Raw genomic sequence first — 21,872 nt, 5'->3', positions numbered from 1 at the left:
ACGCATGATGTTAGGGGGAAGGCGTCCGCGGCCCCTCACCTCGAGTGACTTGGAGGAACTACGAAAAATCTAGATCCAAATGGATTTCAACCACGCCCCTACAATATGAGTACACCTCGTTCGCTCTGTCACCCCGTATTACTCAAGTGATGTACCGCGCTAGCAGCCGTCTGTGTCCGTTGTGTTTGTGCTTTGGTAGACATCCCGGCAGCCGCTCCTACTGATTCAGCACTTCCGCTTTCCATTCTGGGGCAGAACGGCACATCAGTAATGGGAAAAAATGTATCGAAATTATGCATCTCCTGCTCTTACCGGCAGCCGTTATTGGATTTGCTTTGGACCATATTTCATCGGCAGAAAGGAGCTGTTTGCTTGTAGCGGTCGTCCCATTGTTCGGCTGCAGCTTATTGTGCGGGGTTTGTGCTCCCTCCACCCTCACAAAGGAGCCACAGATTCCTTGACGTTCTCGCGGCCACGCACAATGAGGGATCGAGTTTCCGACCGCTTTGTTCTGCAAAACACTTAGCTGCCTAGAAATCTCTACCGCGGAAAAAATAAGTATTAATTTCGTTTCCTACACCTGTCCAGTTTCTTTTTGGCAGCGTTATTATATTTCTGACGAGTTTCCTCATCGACAATTACACCTTCGGCAAAAGATAATAAAAGGCCTGTAGCTGTGGAATTTCTGTGCTGTCCGTAACGTGAGAGGATTTTATGTTGTGCGAATACTGTTTCAAAGCACTGTCGGCGTCCTATGCCTGAATGACTACGCAAGCATCGTCATCTTTTTCCATCGTTAAGCTCGAATGCTCTCTTTGACATTAAAGTTTTGATCCTACATTTTGGTTTAACACAGCATTCGGAAAGAAAAGAACGTTGGCGCACAGAGCACGAGCAAGGTTTATCGTTGAAGCTGACCAGTCGCGTCACAGCGCCACCCCCCAGCCTAGGCACAGTACTCCCAAAGCGCGGAATGAATCCCTCAACATATCTGTAGTACTGCACTGCAGTTTCTTTTATCAAAAAGGTGACAAATCAAGTAAATGACATTTATGGTTCTACAGAAACACGCTGTCTTTCCTGCGTTAGTCGGCCAAACAATCTAACCTTCCGAAGACAGCATGACTATCGGTCGGTCTTCTTTAAGTAGAGGTCCTACAAATTTATCAACGGAGTTTTGCGACAGCTATATCGCCGTTCTTCTAAAGATTCTCGTCCTCCGAGCAGCTACGTTAGACTTTAGTATGCGCTACACCGTTCTGTTACATGCTAGCAACGCCTCTGTGTTCTTTTGATGTCTGCTGTAATTCCTGCTTGTTAAGGACTACAAACGCTGGGTCAATACTCTAATTTGTCACACCGCCGTTTTTTGTGCGTTTTCCTTTACAGGACTGCACTTTCGGAACCCGTCCAACAAATCCTTTTCCAGAAATGAATCACAGTTGCGAATACGAACAACCATCAGCTGTGTCAAAGAACGACGAATGAAAATTCGTACCGGACCGAGACTCGAATCCGGAATTGCTGCGAATCCTGCCTCGGGCGTGTGTGATGTCCTTAGGTTTAAGTATTTCTAAGTTCTAGGGGACTGATGACCTCAGAAGTCAAGTCCCATAGTGCTCAGAGCCGGAATCGCTGCTTTACGCGAGGTGTCTTAAGCGCTTTGGCTATACGTGCACGACTCACGGCCAGAACCAAACTTCGATTATGTCGTCGCTCTTTACTCTCGCACACATTATGTAATTATGTCCTCCTTGAACGTGAATCTGCACGGATAGACAAAGCAGTTAAGGCGACCGTTCAGTTAAAGTGAGAAATCTTGAGATCGAGTTACGGTCCGGCACGAATTTTCACTGTCGTCATTCCCTTGTACAGCTGATGTTACTTCGTATTCGCAACTACGAATACGTTTCTTGTTTTTTCACAATGGCAGTAGTCGCAGCAGTGTCTGTTCCCTAAGACATGCATGTCGCAAGGAATATTGCACCGTTCTTCTTAGCAACACGGGAACTGTAATTTCATTCGATCTTAACTTTTTATACCACTGCCGCTACATATTTAAACGATTTGATTGCTCTAGAGGTTCACCAATGGTCTTTTAATCGGGAACTAGCGAGTTCTTTCTTTTGTTGTGGGCATTTTTCTTCATCACTCGTCTTGTGTGCATTAAGGCTTTTGACTGCCGTAGTTTCTGCAAATGGCAAACAGCTCCATTGACAAGGGCACCGTCCAGCCAATTCTCCACGCTTGTTCAACTGAGTCTGACGCTCAAAATGTCGGCGGGACGTCAGTGGTGTAACCCTCCAATGCGAATTCCATGTTTAAAACTTTTCGTGGTTATGAAACCAACTGCGACGAACAGAAGCACATTTCCCGATGGACTTCGGCTGGCCGTGTAGCCATTTCATTGATGGGCACCTGTGTCTCTCACGTCCAGGTTGACACGACAAGAGTTTTTCGGGGAGGATTCAGATGGGCGGTGTGGCGATCTCATTTAGAAGGGAAGGCCCGCTAATGATGCACGCATTGTAAACAGCGGCGCGATGGCCATCTCGCTGTCGCATTGTGCTGTCGGAGCAGCCTGCCCGCTTTGTCCGAGTCATCTGCTCGCTTAGAGATAAGTCTATTGTCAAACCATCGATGCCACAAAGAATCGACCGAGAAATTTTGTTACCCGACAATTTCTACCTGACCTTTACCTGCAGCCAGTCGCTTACAGTACGGAATCAGAGTTAAACTGCAACAGCTGCGCGGATGGGAAGGGGGAAATGTCAGAAGGCACCACTGTTTTTGTGAACCTTCTGTTTCGCAGTGCAGTTACGAAATTATTATGCTACTCATAGAACGCCCTGTATGGTTTGCGAACGTGTTTCCACGAGTCTATAAAAAATACGAGATTGCCCATTTTTCTTGCATCAAAACACCGACGGAGGAGACAAGTACCCTCTTAGGGTGATTTGTTTGCAGTATTTGGTTGACGATGGGTTTTGACGTCGTAATAATCAGCTCTAGAAATATACTTCGCTTAGAACATAAGCTCATACTCTGCGTTCTCGCCATTTTTAAAAACACTGCTGACGCCTGTAATGCACGCAGCTGGGAGGGAACAAGCTCGAACTCTGGTCGTGTAAGTTTTCATAGCCAGTATATGGCTAACTAAGAAAGGAGACGGGTGGTGGTAGTAAATGCCTTATAACCCGACCTCGCCCCAATGTCATGCATTAAATGCCATCCTCACCTCAGGATTTCGTGCAGCGATGGCATACGACGCTGTTGGTGGTGATTCGTTCATCGCATGGGAACATCAAGCGTGCCCTTGGCACTAGGCAGTGTTTGACTGGGTGCCCCGCCCAGTCTCTCTCTCTCTCTCACTCACTCACTCTCTCACTCACACACACACACACACACACACACACACACACACACACGCACACAGCACGACCTAAGGTGAAAATAGGTCCCTTTGGAGACAAATGTATTACACCTGATGTTGGTAAGATATCTGAGACAGCTTCAAGAATAACGTAATAGTTCCATGTTCGAAGAAGTGATGTGATGATAGGTATGAATGCTATGAATGTTACTGAATCACCAGTTTAATAAGTCAGGGTTGCAAAATACTAATATACATATATTATTTACAGAAGAATGAAAAACCTTATAGAAATCGACCTCTGGGAAAACCAGTTTGGGTTCCAGAGGAATGTAGGCACATGTCAGGTAATATTCACCAAACGATTTATCTTAGAAGATAGGTTGACGAAAGGGAAACCTACTGTTATAGCATTTGTAGATTTAGAAAAAGTTGTTGATAATGTTGACTGGAACACACTCTTCGAAATTTTGAAGATAGCAGGGGTGAAATACAGAGAGAGAAAAGTTATCCGCAATTTGTGCAGAAACCAGACTGCAGCTGTAAGAGTCAAAGGACGGGAAAGAGAAGCAATATATCTGAGAGGAGAGTAAGGCGGGATTGGAGTCTCTCCCTGTGTTATTCAATCTGTACATTGAACAAGCAGTAAAAGAAACTGACGAAAAATTTGGAAAGGGGATGAAGTTCAGGGAAAAGAAATTAAAACTTTGAGGTTTGTGGATGATATTTTAATTCTGCCACAAACGGCAAAGGGTGTTTGAGAGCAGTTGAACGAAATGGGTAGTGTCCAAGAAGTTATAAGATGAGAGTACTGGAATGGAGTCGTATTAAATCAGATGATTTTAATAACATTAGGTTAGAAAATGAGTCACTAAAAACAGTAAAGTAGCTGACAATGCCAAGAGTGAAGAGAGAATCAAATGCGGACTGACAATCTTAAGAAAAACATCTCTGAGAAAGATAAATCTACTAACATCGAATATGAATTTAAGTGTAAGGAATTATTTTATGAAGGTATGTGTATGGAATGTAGCCTTGCAAGAAAGTGAAACGTGGACGGTGAGCAGCTCAGACGAGAAGAGAGGAGGTGCTTTTGAACTGTGGTGCTAGAGGAAAATGCTGAAGATTACATGGGGAGATCAAAACCCTTGTTGTCCCTCGAGACCTTCCATCCAAAAGTGCCACATAGCTTTCCCACTTGTCATTTTTTTTAAATTTCCAACAAATCCCTGTCGGACACGCGAACGATCACCTCGATTGCAATGTATCAACTTCAGCTTCGTTGGCCGCTAAATATGGAGTGAAGAAAGAAGTAGCAAGCACACGCTTAAAAATAGCTGGGGCTTTGCTAGATCTAGGGTACAGTCACATCTAGGTAAATAGTAAGCATTCATTAAGTATTTTACATTCGGTTTCACAGCGTTTCCTGGGATTGAAAGATGCGAGAGACACGTTCGTGTGCTGTGGACGGAGAGAGCCGGGATGTGGGTTGTGGCAGTGGTGTCTCGGAAGACGCAAAGAGGCGCCTGGGGAACGCGGGATCGATCCCCGATGCTGCTGCATCTACTCGCTTACGCCGGCTCCTTTGTGGAGCTCCTAACGCAATAAAACGTGTCTACTGCAGCCATCGCCTTAAAAGATACCTCTCTCCCCTAGCCTCACGCACGTACGAATGGTTGCTCTCCGAGAGAGCTGGGATACGAGTCGTCACTGGTATAGCGGTATGGAAGTGCTCTGGCGGCTGCATTCCCTGCTCTTCCGTGCGTAGAGGCAGTGGTTTGACTCGCGGTTGATTCTTTGTTTTCATGCAGACTGCTTTCGTGGTAATCGTATGGATTCTCAGGGGTGCTGGTGAAGGGAAAATCGTAGCCTATCAATTTGAGATACGGGGTGTTTGTTTGGAAATGTCGACGTCGGAAGTTACGAGAAAAAAAATCATATTTGCCGTTGGTCTGCTAACAATGACAAAAACAGACTTAATTATGTAAAAGGTTTCTCTGCACAGACACTACATTCAGAAATGGTCAGAGGCGTCCCCCGGCTCCTGTGTGGACGTGACGTCACAGTCAGTGTCATAGGTAGCGACAATTCTACCCAGTCTCGACACGTGCCTCTTGTCACATGAAGCCACTTGGGGCGGAGAGACTTCGTACCAATATGATTTCGTTCTTTTTCATTTGCTTATTGAGCGAGGGAAAAGTTGCTGCCTACATGCATCTGTATGCGCCCTATTCGGTGTTATCTTATTCTCTTGACCAGTAAGCGAGATACCCGGTGGTATCAGCACTATTGTCGCTCGTACTTCATGCAATACAGGTTTTCTAAATTTACCCAACGAGGTTTCACGAGACGTACATCTTTCTTCCAAAGAACCCCATTCAACTTTCCCAAGTATTTCCGTTACGCTTGTGCCTACGTATTGGATGTACCGACCTGTTACGATACCTAGAAGGAGTCTCCGAATTCGTTTCATATCTGCTTCTATATGTATTCGATAAAGACTTCAAACTCTGGAAGTATACTCTAGAATTGGTCGCAATAGCATATTTCTTGCAATTTACTGTACAGATGCACTGCACTTTCGGGAACGCTTGCAAGAAATAAGTGTTCCATTCCCCTTCTCCACTATGCACGTTCCTTTTTTTCTCGTTTAATATCGCTTCCTAGTTTTCCCCCTAAATATTTAAATCTGAGGTGTTCCAGATGTTCGCCTCTAATCTTGTCACAGGACACTGTTCGGTTCTCGTATCTTTGTTAACGGGGATTGTCTACCATTTATCCACACGACATCAACTGAAGGGTTGTCATGATAAAGAGGCTAAGCGCCAGTTTTGCAGAAACTGTGTTTCATACTTCGTTAGGTGACATGTAAACAGGGCCCTTACATACTAAAAGGGCGATTTCCAATGATGGATGCTGTAGGTGCTACGAAGGCCAGTAGATGGCTGCTACGGCTTGTTTATGCTAAATAGGGTTAGTGCAGTATGTGTTACACTAGTTGGCTATACTGGACATAGAGATTGTAACTTTCGCTTGTTCCGCCAGTCACTTGCGTGTCTTCACTGGCGGTCCAGTGGGTAGTGAAAACAACGCGAATAATTCAGCAAAAGGAAGTAACAGAAAAACTGGTAACTCTGCAAGAAAGCGTGAGCATGACTTCAAAGTGAGCGATAAATCCTATCATAAACAGTGTGCGAAAAAGAAATACCCGCGTAGATTAAATCAAATAGTGAGATGGGTTTTGAAGTTGCTTTATTTTGTTTTCTAGTTCCAGGCTTCTGCTACCGTTCACATCTGGGAATTGTCTTATTTATTTAACACAACTAAAGGTTAATGTAAGTTCTGCCTCACGTATTAAAATCACCACCTGATTAAAAAGACATTTGGTGAAATGGAAAATGAAAAGATTGTTGGAAACAAAGGGTGGCGAGGTGAAAATTTCAAAACGATCACTTTCGCTTAGGCCACTGGTGCAAAAGGGTTGTCTTAAGAGAAGAACTAGCTGAGGTGCACAGTTTTACAGTGAATTGTGCCAAGACTGAACAATAAAATGATTGCTAGAAGTAGAAATATTAAAAACTTGTTTGGTGGACCGTTTATCATTTCAGTGCAAATTTATTTAGCAACGTCAGTATTTGTTTGTTATTTATTGATCATGCCGAGTGATAACTTCCTTTCCTAAAGTCAATCAGCAGGTGTTCATGTTATTTGAATAAAGTGTATTCCGAGTAACTGGGAAGAACATTTGGTTACTTAGCTCCTTTAGCATAATAACCCCTAAACTGTACTAGAGTTAGTCATAACGAGTACGATGTCCCATTTGTAATAGGGAACGCGTCTAGTAAAAAACAAAATTCCTTTAAGAATATGCTGAAAAGTTACAAATGAATATGTGGTGGCGTAATTATGTCACTAACCGGTTGGAGAGGCCCAGGCCTCTGACCACCTACTCGATAGCGCCATGACACATTGACGGAACAGCAGCCTTATTCCAATACGCAGAAACGTTTCAACAAACGAACAGGAGTCGAGTTGGAATTAAGACAACAAAATTTTGCCTTTGGTATACATGAATAATGGATTATAGCACAAAACAAGCATAGTTAAGCCCAGCTGTCTGTGGTGAATGCTTGACATTTTCTACTGAGACGAGAGGATTTTCCGCGTCAAGAATAATGATATTTCGCGGCATCGCTGACTACCAAATCCGAGGAAAAATACTGCAAGCTCACCACATCCTGTTCGCAAGCAGGCCAGAAATACTTTAAGGCTTATCAGCGCAAGTCTCGTATTTTAACGAAGCGAAGTAGTTGTAGCAGTCTTACCCGTCAGGTTTACTGACTACACACAAGCTTGGATTAAATGCTAGAGATGGGACTGCGCTCTAAAAGGATGTCAGACTCACGCAGTGGCTGTAATACAGTCGTTTGACACAGCCTGCTGAATGGTTTTCCACCGACTTAGCCGGCCGCTGTGACCGAGCGGTTCAAGGCGCTTCAGTTCGGAACCGCGGTGCTGCTACGGTCGCAGATTCGAATCCTGCCTCGGGCATGGATGTGTGTGATGTCCTTAGGTTAGTTAGGTTTAAGTAGTCCTAAGTTCTAGGGGACTGGTGACCCCGGATGTTAAGTCCCATAGTGCTTTGAGCCATTTGAACCATCCACTGACTTATGCGGGTGGCTCATGAGACTTGACCGTGCCAAGTACCCTTTGTTTCCCGCAATTGGTAAAGGTAATAGCTATCATGATAAATAAAAAAAGCTTCTATAGAAACCAAACTCATTTATTGAAACACATTGGATTCTACACTGTACAGTAGATGTTGGCTTCGTGGGTGCCAAAACTGAAGCGATTTTAAACGGACACTGGTGCAACACGATAGTTGTCTGGGACCTCGTTAAATCTGAACGTAGTGCTTTATTAACGCAGTCAATTTGCATCAAACATCATACGCTTGTTACGCTACACGGAAAGGTATAGTTGGCTTTATTGTTTCAGTTCTGACTGTCCAGATACAAATTTCTGAGTTGATGTCAACATTATTGTGCCGATTCAGTAACTGGAAAAGAGAATTATGGTATGTCGGGTACTGTAGCAGTATAGCTTGCAAATTTTGCTGCTTCGTGTCCGCTATGTAGAAGGGATATCGCAGACGACTTTGTATTTTTGTCCTCATTATGGCTGGCTGAGGCTACGTTAGCGCCATCAAGACTGCTGTCCCTAGTCAGTGAAGAATCTGTGTGATAGTGACTTTGGGAACAGATCAGTATTAAAAGAGCAAAGCGCTTGTACACAAAAAAAACATGAAGAAGTCAGCTCGTGGCCGGCTCCGAATCCACCGCATGGAACTGCGAATTTGTGCTAATGCCACTTGGCTGGACAGGCGAATCTATTGTCGTTACCTGTCAAACGAAACCTAGACACAGCAGGAGATTAAAAATGGCTGCGCTTATGGAGGCCAACACAGTTCCTGGCGCGCACTTCCATGATAATCCGCGCCAAGGTTGGGAACGCGCCTCTAGCGGAAAATTTACGCCCGCAGAAACAGTCGCCCGGGCAGCGCCCCTGCGCTGAGATCTCTAAATTATTACCACTAACTTAAACTGGGAATCCTCTTCCATGTCCGGGCTCTCGAAACTGCCGCTCATTCTTATTTTCACCTAAACTGTGCACGTACAATGGCCCTTACTCAACTACAAGTACGAAGCGCACTAATTTATTACCCACAGTATAGCAGTATCACCAAAATAATTACAAAAAAGTGTAGTTTTTTTTTTACAGGGCGCTACCAGGGTGACGTAGAAAGTCATCAGGCGGGTGGTGTGGAACAAGGCTTGCAACTTCGTATAGGGCTAATGAAGCAGCGTCTTCCGACCTGAGTCGTACTGAATGCAACGTCACTGCCAGATGAATGCGGCGTGCTCCACTTTTGCCGCGGGCCAATGACAATTTACAGAAGGTTTTGCTTTCGTTATGCGATTGTCACTGTACCCAGGAAAATGACAACGATCCTGAGTTCAATATTCGGTTCGTTTCTCTTATGGAGGAATATCCACGTACTTACGATCACAGCAGTTCTGAATAACAGAGATGAAGCATGGCAAGAGGTCGCTAGGAAAGTATTACATCACCCTACAATGAAGACTTTCACGATCCGTTGTCTTAGTTTCTAGAGAATCTTCCGGCTTTTGTGGTCGTGACCCTTGAAACTTTTTTGTTCCGGAAATAACGTCTAGAGCTGCACGGGACATCGTCAGAGGTGTTACTGGTTCCGGTAAGACTCAGCGGACCTAGGATCACCTCCAAACGTTCCTGCACAGCTCTGGAAGAAACACTGCAACACGCCGGTTGGCCTGATACGATGTAGTCCTAATCAGCTAACTCAAAGAAACTGTCTCGGAGCAAGCAGACGGCCTTACATGTGTCAGTGCCCTTAAATGTGAAAATGGCTGTTCCGAGCAAGAGGGATATGGCCACACACTGTTGCTAGCCCTTATACAGGGTGTCCGAGGAATGTTCTTCGAGGGGTTGTAGAGGGTGTCTCGAGGACCAAATCCAGGCTAAGAACTGGTGTTCGGAAACGTGATGCAACGGCGCTACAGAGCGTCGAAGTTATAGGCACCAGCGCCTGCCACTAGGCTACCCCTTCGGCAGCAAACGTGACCTTGTGCGCTGACGGACCGTAGGCGATATACGCAAGAAAAATAAACTGCCGATGGAAACTAGTGTCCGAAACAGTCACCCACCGAGGCAACAGAGCACAGCATTCGTAGTAGACTGGGCCTGTCTATACAGCAACTAGCTCCATCTTCTCCTCTGGCGATCATGGCATTCAGTTGCGATCACTGAATAACAAACGACATTGCGAGACCTTTCGCCTGCGATCCGTCAGCGTACAGTGTCACGTTTGCTGCCGGTGGGATGCTGTAGCGTCACTCGATGACTTGTACGGACGTTCCTATCCACGATTTGTTCCTCAAGACACCCTCTACAATCCCTCCAAGTTTGTGGGACACCCTGTAGGACACTCCGATGTATCATGTGCCACACTGATTTAGTATAGACAGACTAGTGAGATTAATGTCTGAAGGACATCACATAGTACATCGTATAACACAGACAGTGCAGATACTATTTCCTGGCTAGACAGGGCCGCGACAATAAAAATATCTCCCTGTGTGCGAATCACAGCAAGTGTACGAATTCAGGATCTAGACACACATTTACGTCCTCGAGGTGTGATGGGATACCCAAAGTGTTTAAAACGACTTCTCACGATAAGCGGGAAATCTGGGTTCGAAACCCAGGCCGGCACAAATTTTTGTCACAAATCCATTGTCCAGCTGAAGTCTAATCGTATTCGCAACTGCGAATACATTTAATTTATTCGTAAGTACCTACGGGGATTCAGATGATGCAAGACATAAAAAAAATAAGCATATATTAGCGGATAGAACGTCTCTCCAGCTCTCATTGCAGATGCTCAGTATGGGCACCTTCTGAGATGCGGCAAACGTGGCACCCACGTCCCAACACGTCACGGTCGATATCAGCAACCACGTTATTTATCCTTCCTCGCAACTCGTCCAAAATAACTGGCAGTGGAGACAGAAACGCACGATCTTTCACGTAACCCTATAAGACGAAATCACTTGGAAACAAGTCTGACGACCACGTGGGGTACTGAATAAGAGGAGAGTTGCGATGGGAAGCACGTGTAATCCAACACTGAGCCAGTTAGGCAGTGAGGTAATTAGGTGTCGTGTTGTTGCAGTGTCAGGTCTCCACTGTCGTATTGCAATTGCGGCATGGGCCATTGCTGCAGCATACCCAGATACACGAAGCCAGTCACCGTTTTCTCCTGCCAAGCGCTCGGAGCGCAGCAATGGCGGGGGTGTGGGTGAGGAGATGAGGGAAAGAACAGCAAGGCCGCAGCCGGACACAGTCGCCTGCTCACACGATAGCAACACTGCCTGTCTTCAATTAGATTTACCTTCTGCATTAGTAATACTATGGTGCCTATACACTTGTCCAAAAAAGGAATAGTGGAGAAGCCACATCGTGGGAATTTTACTTTTCTTTTAGTCTGAAGGCCAAGTAAAGTGCTCTATATGATGCCATCGTACTATTTGTGAGCTAGAAAAACATTCATTGGAACACATTACAACACCAGCCACAAATACGTCTTATGAAATGAGAGGGAATGCTGGATGTACTGAAGGCGGCCATTAGGGAAAGAACAGTTACGGATAAACAAAGCAGTAATAGTCTTTCATTATCGACATGAATTTGAATTCATTAAGTCTTTTAACACACATGGCGGACAAGATCGATGCTATCAAACAAAAATTAATCGTACTAAAAATCAGCTTCATGTTCGTGACGTGGAACATTTTCTGAAACTCGACGCTGTCATTTGTGGACCAGACTTGACTGACAACGTTTCAGTAACTGAAACAGTTCTTCGTGAGTTCTCAAAATGATTTCATGACTATTGCACGATTGAAAACTGATTTCGATTTATTTATTAGACCGTCCTCGGCTTTGGTTGCCGATGTACCTCATTGCTTCCAACTCGAGTTGGCAGACATACAGTGTAGCACCAGGCTTAACGACCTCTTTCTCCAATACAGAAATTGGAAAGAGTTCTGTAAAATGTTACCCCAATAGCAGTATCCTCCACTCCACAGACAAGCCGCTAAAGGTATTTCAAGGTCTGGTTCAACATGCGTGTGCGAACGTCTGTTTTTCTGTTAAGAAATTGTTGAAGTCAGCGTTCATGTGTAACAGATTTTGATATACGTAACTACATGTTTGACTGTTTGACGAATCATAGTTCCATATAAATTATATATTGCAAAGTCTAAATGTGTGTAAATTTGTCAGCAGTACAACTTAATGTTAATTGCTTGTATGTCAAACTTTTTGTAGTACTGCTCAACGCGTTAGAACTGTCAAAGTACTTATTTGAGTAAGTAATAAAGTAATTGCTGTGGAAGAAAAGTAAAACCTTCATATGCCAGTCGTATTTGTGTAATGTTTTATATTTATCGTACGTGAAGTTCAGAATTCAAATATACCGCCCCCAAAGCAGTTCGAAGCAGCTCTCGCAAATTTTCGAGAACATCGATTTATAAGTTTTTCGGCCATGTTTAACATGCCAAAATAAGCAAGATTTTTTTCTCGACAAGCAGTGTGGCTCTGTGACAGAGTGCTGGCTGCGTGAGATCTTGCGTTCGATTCCAGGTGGAATCACATTTTTAAACGATGGTGCGTGTTCTGTGAGCATTTAGGTGCAGCGTAAAATAAAAGAAAAATAATTTGTATTTTTTTTAGTAATACGATCTTGATTAACGATCTTACATAAAAATATCGGTAATTAAGAATTTGTGTTTCCCGTGAAAACAGGATTTTTGTGTGTGATATGTAATTAGAGATAAGAAGACGTGCATTTTTCATAAAAGTTACAGATGTATTAATTAGCATTTAGATTTAAATGACCTAGGTATTCGAACCGAAAGGAGAAACGAAAAAGTAATGACCTAAACGAGACTCGCTCTAGCTATTACCAGTCTCGTGCACTTTATGCATTCTACGCTTCATGGAAATGCTCGTTGAAAATGCACCTTTGTTTAAAATTGTCTTTTCATCTGTAATCGAACCCAGGCCTCCCACGCAGCGAGCACGCACTCTGGCACAGAGCCTCACTACTTGTCAAATAAAGTACCTTATTCGAGTATATTAAAGGCGTTCAGAAAACTTAAAAGTCGATTTTATCGAGAATTTTTGAAAGCTGTATCGAACTGTTTTGGGAGAGGTTGTGAACTTCACGTGCCATAAATATAAAACTTAGAGAAATCCAATTGCCGTGCGGTACCCCTGTTCGAAGCAGTCGCACTGTGTTGCAAACACGGTTTCACAAGTTTCCCGCGTGTGTAGCCTTCAGCGCATAGCCGTCTCATTCATACAGCTTCTCGGAATAGCGCAGTGATGGGGGCAAGCCGGAGCGCTCAACAGACTCGAGTGCAAATCTTTGTTAGCTCCGTCCTAGATAATTGAAGAGGCGCCTTTCTTTACTTCATTGTCTACCAGGAAAACGTCTCAGTGTGTGTTTAAGAGAAAAATCTTCCATCCGGTGCAAAATGGTAACAAACTGGCAGTTTCTCTCTGAAAGAGATTTAGTTTCCTTAGGCGCTCGACTGCTACGGTCGCAGGTTCGAATCCTGCCTCGGGCATGGATGTGTGTGATGTCCTTAGGTTAGTTAGGTTTAAGTAGTTCTAAGTTCTAGGGGACTGATGACCACAGATGTTAAGTCCCATAGTGCTCAGAGCCATTTGAACCATTTTTGTAGTTTCCGAAAGCGATAGCCCGCCTCAGAACAAGGCTTTACCGAAAGAATTTTCTTTTAGTACTCTTCCATCGATGTTTCGGCCATACTCCCCAACGCCAGTTGATGAAAATAATCAATTTGCATTTGAAACAGTTAGCAAGACTGGACATCCGAAATGCTGATCCAGATCTGTCGGAAGCTTTAACTCTTCAGCTTTCTTTCGAAGTTACCGTTACAGTTCGGTAGATTCCACAGTTCCCAATAACGATCAGCTGTTTTCTTCCAGATTTTTTAAGTTTGTGTTCATAGAAATTAAGGCTGCATTTGTTTTCAGTTGCATTTGATCTTTCAGCCACAATTCTCCAGTGATAGTGTGTCTTCGGAAAAAAGTAAAAGGAAAGCCGGAGATACATTCAGCTCTTTTAAGTTGTTTAAAGCACCTCGTTCGTTCAAATTAGTATGCCAGTTAGGATTTACCCAGTAACGTCTTTTACCCTTCAGCAGAACAATTAAGTTGACCAAAGCCGGAACAACATCGTCAGAAGAAGACATGGTGCCGAATCACGTATATTGGCGTCGTGCCACATCGGGGGCGCTGTACCTTATACTAACTTATTATACACTGCTACGTAGCCGAGGTCGCAAATACACAGCGGGCTCTCGAAATGAGGTAGCTGGTTAGATCGTTCAAAATTGTCATCAGACAAGGCGAAGCGAGCTGGTGGCATAAAGTTCCTGATCACCAGACCTTTGATCCGACATTCTGGGCTAAATTTTGCGGGCTTTCAAATACAAAATCATGAAATGGGCGTGGTGGCCCCTGAACTACGTACCTTCAGACTCAGAGTTAAAATATTAAAAGTTTTGGCTGTTTCGTTGTCTAGGGGCTGGGATACTTAATTGCCGCATTACAGCCAAATACTGCTGAGTCTACAGTACACAGTATGGATATACACACAAATCGAATGGTCGAAGGTTCCCATCACTCGGCAATTGCGAATTTTGAAAGTTATATAGAAATTTATAAATAAAGAGTGCAATTAAGTAAAATCTGCAGGTACTATTTTAACGACTTTCAGTGATGAGTAGGATAGCAGAAGTACCTTTAAGAATGCCCTTTATTACTCTAATACACTTATTGGTGTCGATGGTCCGGCAATTAAATAAAATGCAAATTAACAGGGAAACAATAGATTCCTACTTCACGTAATTAGTTATGAGCAACAATATAAAAGCACTCCGTCTTCAGGCCACGAGTGGCCTACCGGGACCATCCGACCGCTGTGTCATCCCCCAAGGAGGAAGCGGATAGGAGGGGCGTGGGGTCAGCACACCGCTCTCCCGGTCGTTATGGTGGTATTCTTGACCGAAGCCGCTACTATTAGGTCGAGTAGCTCCGCAGTCGGCATCACGAGGCTGAGTGCACCCCGAAAAATGGCAACAGCGCATGGCGGCTGGATGGTCGCCCAACCAGGTACCGGCCACGCCCAACAGCGCTTAACTTCGGTGATCTCACGGGAACCGGTGTATCCACTGTGGCAAGGCCGTTGCCCAGCAACAACATATGTTCAGATGTGTGTGAAATCTTATGGGACTTAACTGCTAAGGTCATCAGTCCCTAAGCTGACACAGTACTTAACCTAAATTATCCTCCCTTGCGACCACGCGCAAACTGCTCCACTCTCCATGTCTTTCCTGTGACCGTCCGTCACGCCTTCCCATCCAGAACTCCACGTGTCCTGTGCGACTGTCCTTCGCGCCGCACTCTTCAGAACTCCTTGTCCTCTCTCGAAACGATTCTCCTCCCCCACTTCCATAAAGTCTCTCCACGTGTCCTTTTTGGAACGATCGCTGTGATTGGCTAGAGCGCTCCCGCCCTGTCTCCAAGCCAATGCACACTCCCAAACATAATGAAACACATTCGAAATACTGGATTTACATTTAAATAACTTTAAGTTCAATAAATATTCTCGCTTCCCACGCCCGGGTTCCCGGGTTCGATTCTCGGCGGGGTCAGGGATTTTCTCTGCCTCGTGATGACTGGGTGTTGTGTGCTGTCCTTAGGTTAGTTAGGTTTAAGTAGTTCTAAGATCTAGGGGACTGATGACCATAGATGTTAAGTCCCATAGTGCTCAGAGCCATTTGAACCATTTGAATAAATATTCCTACGGATGGCTCATAAACACTCTCTAACACACATTATTAAATACACATATAGAACAGAAGTAAGCCAGTAGTCCAATGTCTCTGTGCTTTCTGAAACACCGTAAATAATTGACTTTTTCTTCACGAATAGTATATAACGGATATAAACAAAGACATAGATGAATAAAGATATTTGTAAGCATATAGCTACCGTTTTTTCGTGTAGCTGTGGAGTACTTATAGCCTGACGCGATTAATGGCAATCAGCCACTTTGACCTCCAATAGCTCATGTACTATTCAAGTTACATGCCTGTAATTCATACCAATTTAGGTTTACATTAATAGCTTTCTAAAGACACGTCGATCGACAAAATCGGATGAACCGTTTAGATTTTGGAAATTCGTTGCTGGGTGTTACTTGTATAATTTACAGTTAGATACTAAACTTTAAACTAATAAAGATATTGAAAATCTGATTTCATCATCAGAATCGTCGTGCACATAATGGTAATGTACATGTTTATTTTTAAGGTATCACGATTCCTCTGGCTATTATTAATTTCTACATGAGCTGTGTAATGTGTGCCATTATGGTTTCACAAAACCCGCCATCTTTGGCACTCCGCGGCATACAAATCTCCTTCATCGACACAGCGTTAACATGGAATCCCAGCGACGCAGCCTGGGGCTACCCCTCTTGTCCGGTACCACGCCATCTCCGAACTTACAATATTTTCAGGGCGCCACAACGCTCCCATTACCTTACTTCTCAGCAGTGTCTGGTTTGTGGCACTTGTTATAGTAGTCGGTCGTGGACTGGCACCGGTAAGATTGGCGCTACTTCACCCTCTCCCTTATCTCATTACCACTACTCCCAAACTTACCAGTCAAACGATATACAAATATGACTTATGACGTGATTAACAGAAATCGTTCAGACTCCAATTATGTGGTGATTTATTTAAATACTGAATAACTTCAACTCTGAATTTTGTACCTTTTTTAACGGAAGATGAATTTCAGGTCCGTAAACGACATGTTTTGTCAACGTCAGAGATTTCCAGTGTGTGGTCCGCCCCTCACAATGAAAACCTGCGTTATTTTCGTTTCTTAGACGCTGGAATATACACTCCTGGAAATGGAAAAAAGAACACATTGACACCGGTGTGTCAGACCCACCATACTTGCTCCGGACACTGCGAGAGGGCTGTACAAGCAATGATCACACGCACGGCACAGCGGACACACCAGGAACCGCGGTGTTGGCCGTCGAATGGCGCTAGCTGCGCAGCATTTGTGCACCGCCGTCGTCAGTGTCAGCCAGTTTGCCGTGGCATACGGAGCTCCATCGCAGTCTTTAACACTGGTAGCATGCCGCGACAGCGTGGACGTGAACCGTATGTGCAGTTGACGGACTTTGAGGGAGGGCGTATGGTGGGCATGCGGGAGGCCGGGTGGACGTACCGCCGAATTGCTCAACACGTGGGGCGTGAGGTCTCCACAGTACATCGATGTTGTCGCCAGTGGTCGGCGGAAGGTGCACGTGCCCGTCGACCTGGGACCGGACCGCAGGGACGCACGGATGCACGCCAAGACCGTAGGATCCTACGCAGTGCCGTAGGGGACCGCACCGCCACTTCCCAGCAAATTAGGGACACTGTTGCTCCTGGGGTATCGGCGAGGACCATTCGCAACCGTCTCCATGAAGCTGGGCTACGGTCCCGCACACCGTTAGGCCGTCTTCCGCTCACGCCCCAACATCGTGCAGCCCGCCTGGACGAATGGAGACGTGTCGTCTTCAGCGATGAGAGTCGCTTCTGCCTTGGTGCCAATGATGGTCGTATGCGTGTTTGGCGCCGTGCAGGTGAGCGCCACAATCAGGACTGCATACGACCGAGGCACACAGGGCCAACACCCGGCATCATGGTGTGGGGAGCGATCTCCTACACTGGCCGTACACCACTGGTGATCGTCGAGGGGACACTAAATAGTGCACGGTACATCCAAACCGTCATCGAACCCATCGTTCTACCATTCCTAGACCGGCAAGGGAACTTGCTGTTCCAACAGGACAATGCACGTCCGCATGTATCCCGTGCCACCCAACGTGCTCTAGAAGGTGTAAGTCAACTACCCTGGCCAGCAAGATCTCCGGATCTGTCCCCCATTGAGCATGTTTGGGACTGGATGAAGCGTCGTCTCACGCGGTCTGCACGTGCAGCACGAACGCTGGTCCAACTGAGGCGCCAGGTGGAAATGGCATGGCAAGCGGTTCCACAGGACTACATCCAGCATCTCTACGATCGTCTCCATGGGAGACTAGCAGCCTGCATTGCTGCGAAAGGTGGATATACACTGTACTAGTGCCGACATTGTGCATGCTCTGTTGCCTGTGTCTATGTGCCTGTGGTTCTGTCAGTGTGATCATGTGATGTATCTGACACCAGGAATGTGTCAATAAAGTTTCCCCTTCCTGGGACAATGAATTCACGGTGTTCTTATTTCAATTTCCAGGAGTGTATTGATGTTTCCGTTAAGAAAGAAATCACGTAGAATCTCGTTGTCGCGTATCCTTATTTAGCGAGGCAGTGTCATTATAGAAATTTCGCTCTTTCTTATCGAACATCCATGTCACATGATACAACAGCGCACTTAAAATCTCCACATGAACCTGTCCCGTAGTTAATCTTTTGAGACCAAAATTGAGAAGTAGTAATTTTGTCGTCAAATTCGGGACGTAAGTACCTTAACGACTGATTGTAAGAATCGGAGACCGTAGAAAGCAGACCAGTTAATGTCTGTATATAAAATCGGACTGATTTTGGGAAAGAGGAGAAAACAAATAAAAAAAGTATTAAAAATTTTGGTTTGTCATTTGGGAGCGATGTTTACGAACTCAGCGTCGTCTTTTCTGACTTTAGTAATGAGTGGGTTAGAAATTTAAGCCCTGTTGTCGTCGATTTCGAAGTTCGTGCGCCGAAGACCGAGTTATCTAACGTTCTAAATCAAACCATGTTGGACGTTCTGTTTTTTGAGGAAACAGGCTGGTCTGGCTACACGTAGAGTTGTTCTGTGGCATCTGCTGCTCTGAGACTGCGGTGACACTGTTTACCACTCCTATTCGCATTTGAAGACAAGCATTTCTGTTGTGCGCGTGTATCCTCGAAAAAGTTTCTAGGAAATTCAAGAAAGACTATCCGCACTGAGCTAATAGTAAGTTTTGAAGTATTGTCGGTATGTTGAAGAATTCTTAACGGGGGATTCTTACCGTAACTGGACGACCATTACCCACCAGTAGCGAAACTACCATCCTCTGTGCTCCCTTTTCTCTCTGCTTAAGGAAACCTCTTTAAATGTTTCTTTGGCGATTCCGTTGCGTACAACCAAAGTCTCTGCCGGATAACGGTGAAGAAGGATCTTGACAAAAATTCCACGCCTCTGCTATGATTGAAAGTGAGGCAGTTCTCTTACACAGGGAGCAAAATTTCGTACCATTAAGTTATAAGATTATTATTAGACCATTGCGCTCAAGAGATCAAGTAAGGAATTGATACTTCCGTGCGTCATATTTGCGATCAACTGTGACTCGAATCAAAGAATTAGAAATAATTCAGTGACGAGTTCCTAGACTGATCTCGGAATCGCTGGAACAATGGCGACGTTTGTATCGTGGGGTGGAACCAATATTTGAGATACGCTGGTAAACAAACTTAATGGCGTCATTGTATCTTGGTGAATGACTTACACGACAAGATAAGAGTACTTACATTTCCCTTCGCTCCGTACGTGATTTGAACAAGGGAGATAGGCGGACTCGAAGTATTTATGTGTATACGTAGATACGAGGAGGCAGTCTCTCACTAACACGCGCCACTTATTTGTTCACTCTGAAATTTTATAAACCTCGCCGTTCACGGACTGCTTCGGTTGCTACTTACAAGGGAACCTCCCCATCGCACCCCCCTCAGATTTAGTTATAAGTTGGCACAGTGGATAGGCCTTGAAAAACTGAACACAGATCAATCGAGAAAACAGGAAGAAGTTGTGTCGAACTGTGAAAAAATAAGCAAAATATACAAACTGAGTAGTTCATGGGAAGATATGCAACATCAAGGAGACTGGGAACGCGGGAGCGCTGTGGTCTCGTGGTAACGTGAGCAGCTGCGGAACGAAAGGCCTTAGTTCAAATCTTCCATCGAATGAAAGGTTTAATTTTTTATTTTCAGTTTATGTGACAAACTCTTATGTTTTCATCACTTTTTGGGAGTGATTATCACATCCACAAGAAAACCTAAATCGGGCAAGGTAGAAGAACCTTTTTACCCATTCGCCAAGTGTACAAGTTAGGTGGGTCTACAACATATTCCTGTCATGTGACGCACATGCCGTCACCAGTGTCGTATAGAATATATCAGATCTGTTTTCCTGTGGAGGAATCGGTTGACCTATGACCTTGCGATCAAATGTTTTCGGTTCCCATTGGAGAGGCACGTCCTTTCGTGTACTAATCGCACGGTTTTGCGATGCGATGCGGTCGCAAAACACAGACACTAAACTTATTACAGTGAACAGAGACGTCAATGAACGAACAGACAGATAATAACTATGCAAAAATAAAGAAAGTAAAATTTTCACTCGAGGGAAGACTTGAACCAAGGACCTCTCGTTCTGCAGCTGCTCACGCTACCACGGGACCACGGCGCTTCTGAGCCCACATTGTCCATGATGTTGCTTACGTGGCCCAAGGACTACTCAGTTTGTATATTTTGCTAATTTTTTTCATCGTTCCACACAACTTCTTCCTGTTTTCTCAATTGATCTGTGTTCAGTTTTTCACGGCCTATGCACTGTGCGAACTTATAACTAAATCTGAGGGGGGTGGGTAAGAAGACCGCGATAACATGACCACGTGCAAGCTTCTCAGACGCTTTGGCGCTCTCGGGAAGTGGCCAAGCTGGAAGGTCCAGCTGTGGTCGTATAGCGACCGGACGCTAAACATGATGTGCCCACTTTTTTTCCACAGACTTCCATTGTCTGTCAACTTTTACAGTTTTAACCAGTAACTATGAATGCAATACTTACACAATATATGCGGTCCACTCACATTAATATGACAACCTGTGTTCGCGGTTAACGCGCATTCACCCGGGGGGGGGGTTGCGAACAATGCAGTCTTTGAAACTTCCTGGCAGATTATAACTGCGTGCCGGACCGAGACTCGAACTCGGGACCTTTGCCTTTCGCGGGCAAGTGGTCTACCATCTGAGCTACCGAAGCACGACTCACGCCCGGTCCTCACAGCTTTACTTCTGCCTTCCAAACTTAGCAGAAGCTCTCCTGCGAACCTTGCAGAACTAGCACTCCTAAAAGAAAGGATATTGCGAAGACGGCTTAGCCACAGCCTAGGGGATGTTTCCAGAATGAGATTTTCACTCTGCAGAGTGAATCATTTATTAAGCATCGTACAGCATAGCATTCAGTTCCAAATATCACCAAATTATCAAAATGACCTTGTTTCTTCAAAAATATTTCACTTGGAGTTTTACCTTTACCTTTAATTTTTGTGGGACCCGTCCGATTCAAAGTGTATGTTGCAACCTGAAAAACTGGTGCACATAGCGTTTATTTTGATGACCCATTTTTTCATGCCAGCTCTGTAAAGTGTCATCAGTTTAAGTAACAACACAAGACTTTTCTTGACGAACAACCTTCACAGCCAAACGATAAAGCTCATTTTCACAGCAGGATTTGGCAATAGCAATTGGATTATTGTTTTTGAAAAATACCCATGATTTGCCATAATTTTCGATTATTTATTTTAGTCCCTTCTGTGCAGCTTTCTTAACAGAAAACAAGTTACAGAATCCATCAGGGTAAAACCAAACATCTTCAAAAATATCGTTCTGTCCATGTCTGTCCATTGAACACCTGTACATCTTTTCCGCCTGTACCAAATGCTTCAGTATGTACACCTTTCTTGGCAGTACCCATCTTCCTCAGAGTTTCAGATTGTTCATACGTA

General features: G+C 44.7%; 1 protein-coding gene and 1 pseudogene across 1 annotated transcript in view; one reads left to right on the top strand and one right to left on the bottom strand.

The window, feature by feature from the left end:
* LOC124722165 (latrophilin Cirl) overlaps positions 1-21,872 on the top strand; it is a 799,917-nt gene that overhangs the window by 583,264 nt on the left and 194,781 nt on the right. The gene's annotated exons all lie outside the window — the stretch shown is intronic.
* Positions 15,140-15,256, bottom strand: LOC124723401 (annotated as a pseudogene).

This window comes from Schistocerca piceifrons, chromosome X (genome assembly GCF_021461385.2).
Source record: "Schistocerca piceifrons isolate TAMUIC-IGC-003096 chromosome X, iqSchPice1.1, whole genome shotgun sequence".
Taxonomy (NCBI): domain Eukaryota; kingdom Metazoa; phylum Arthropoda; class Insecta; order Orthoptera; family Acrididae; genus Schistocerca; species Schistocerca piceifrons.
This window is presented reverse-complemented; position numbering and strand designations above follow the sequence as displayed.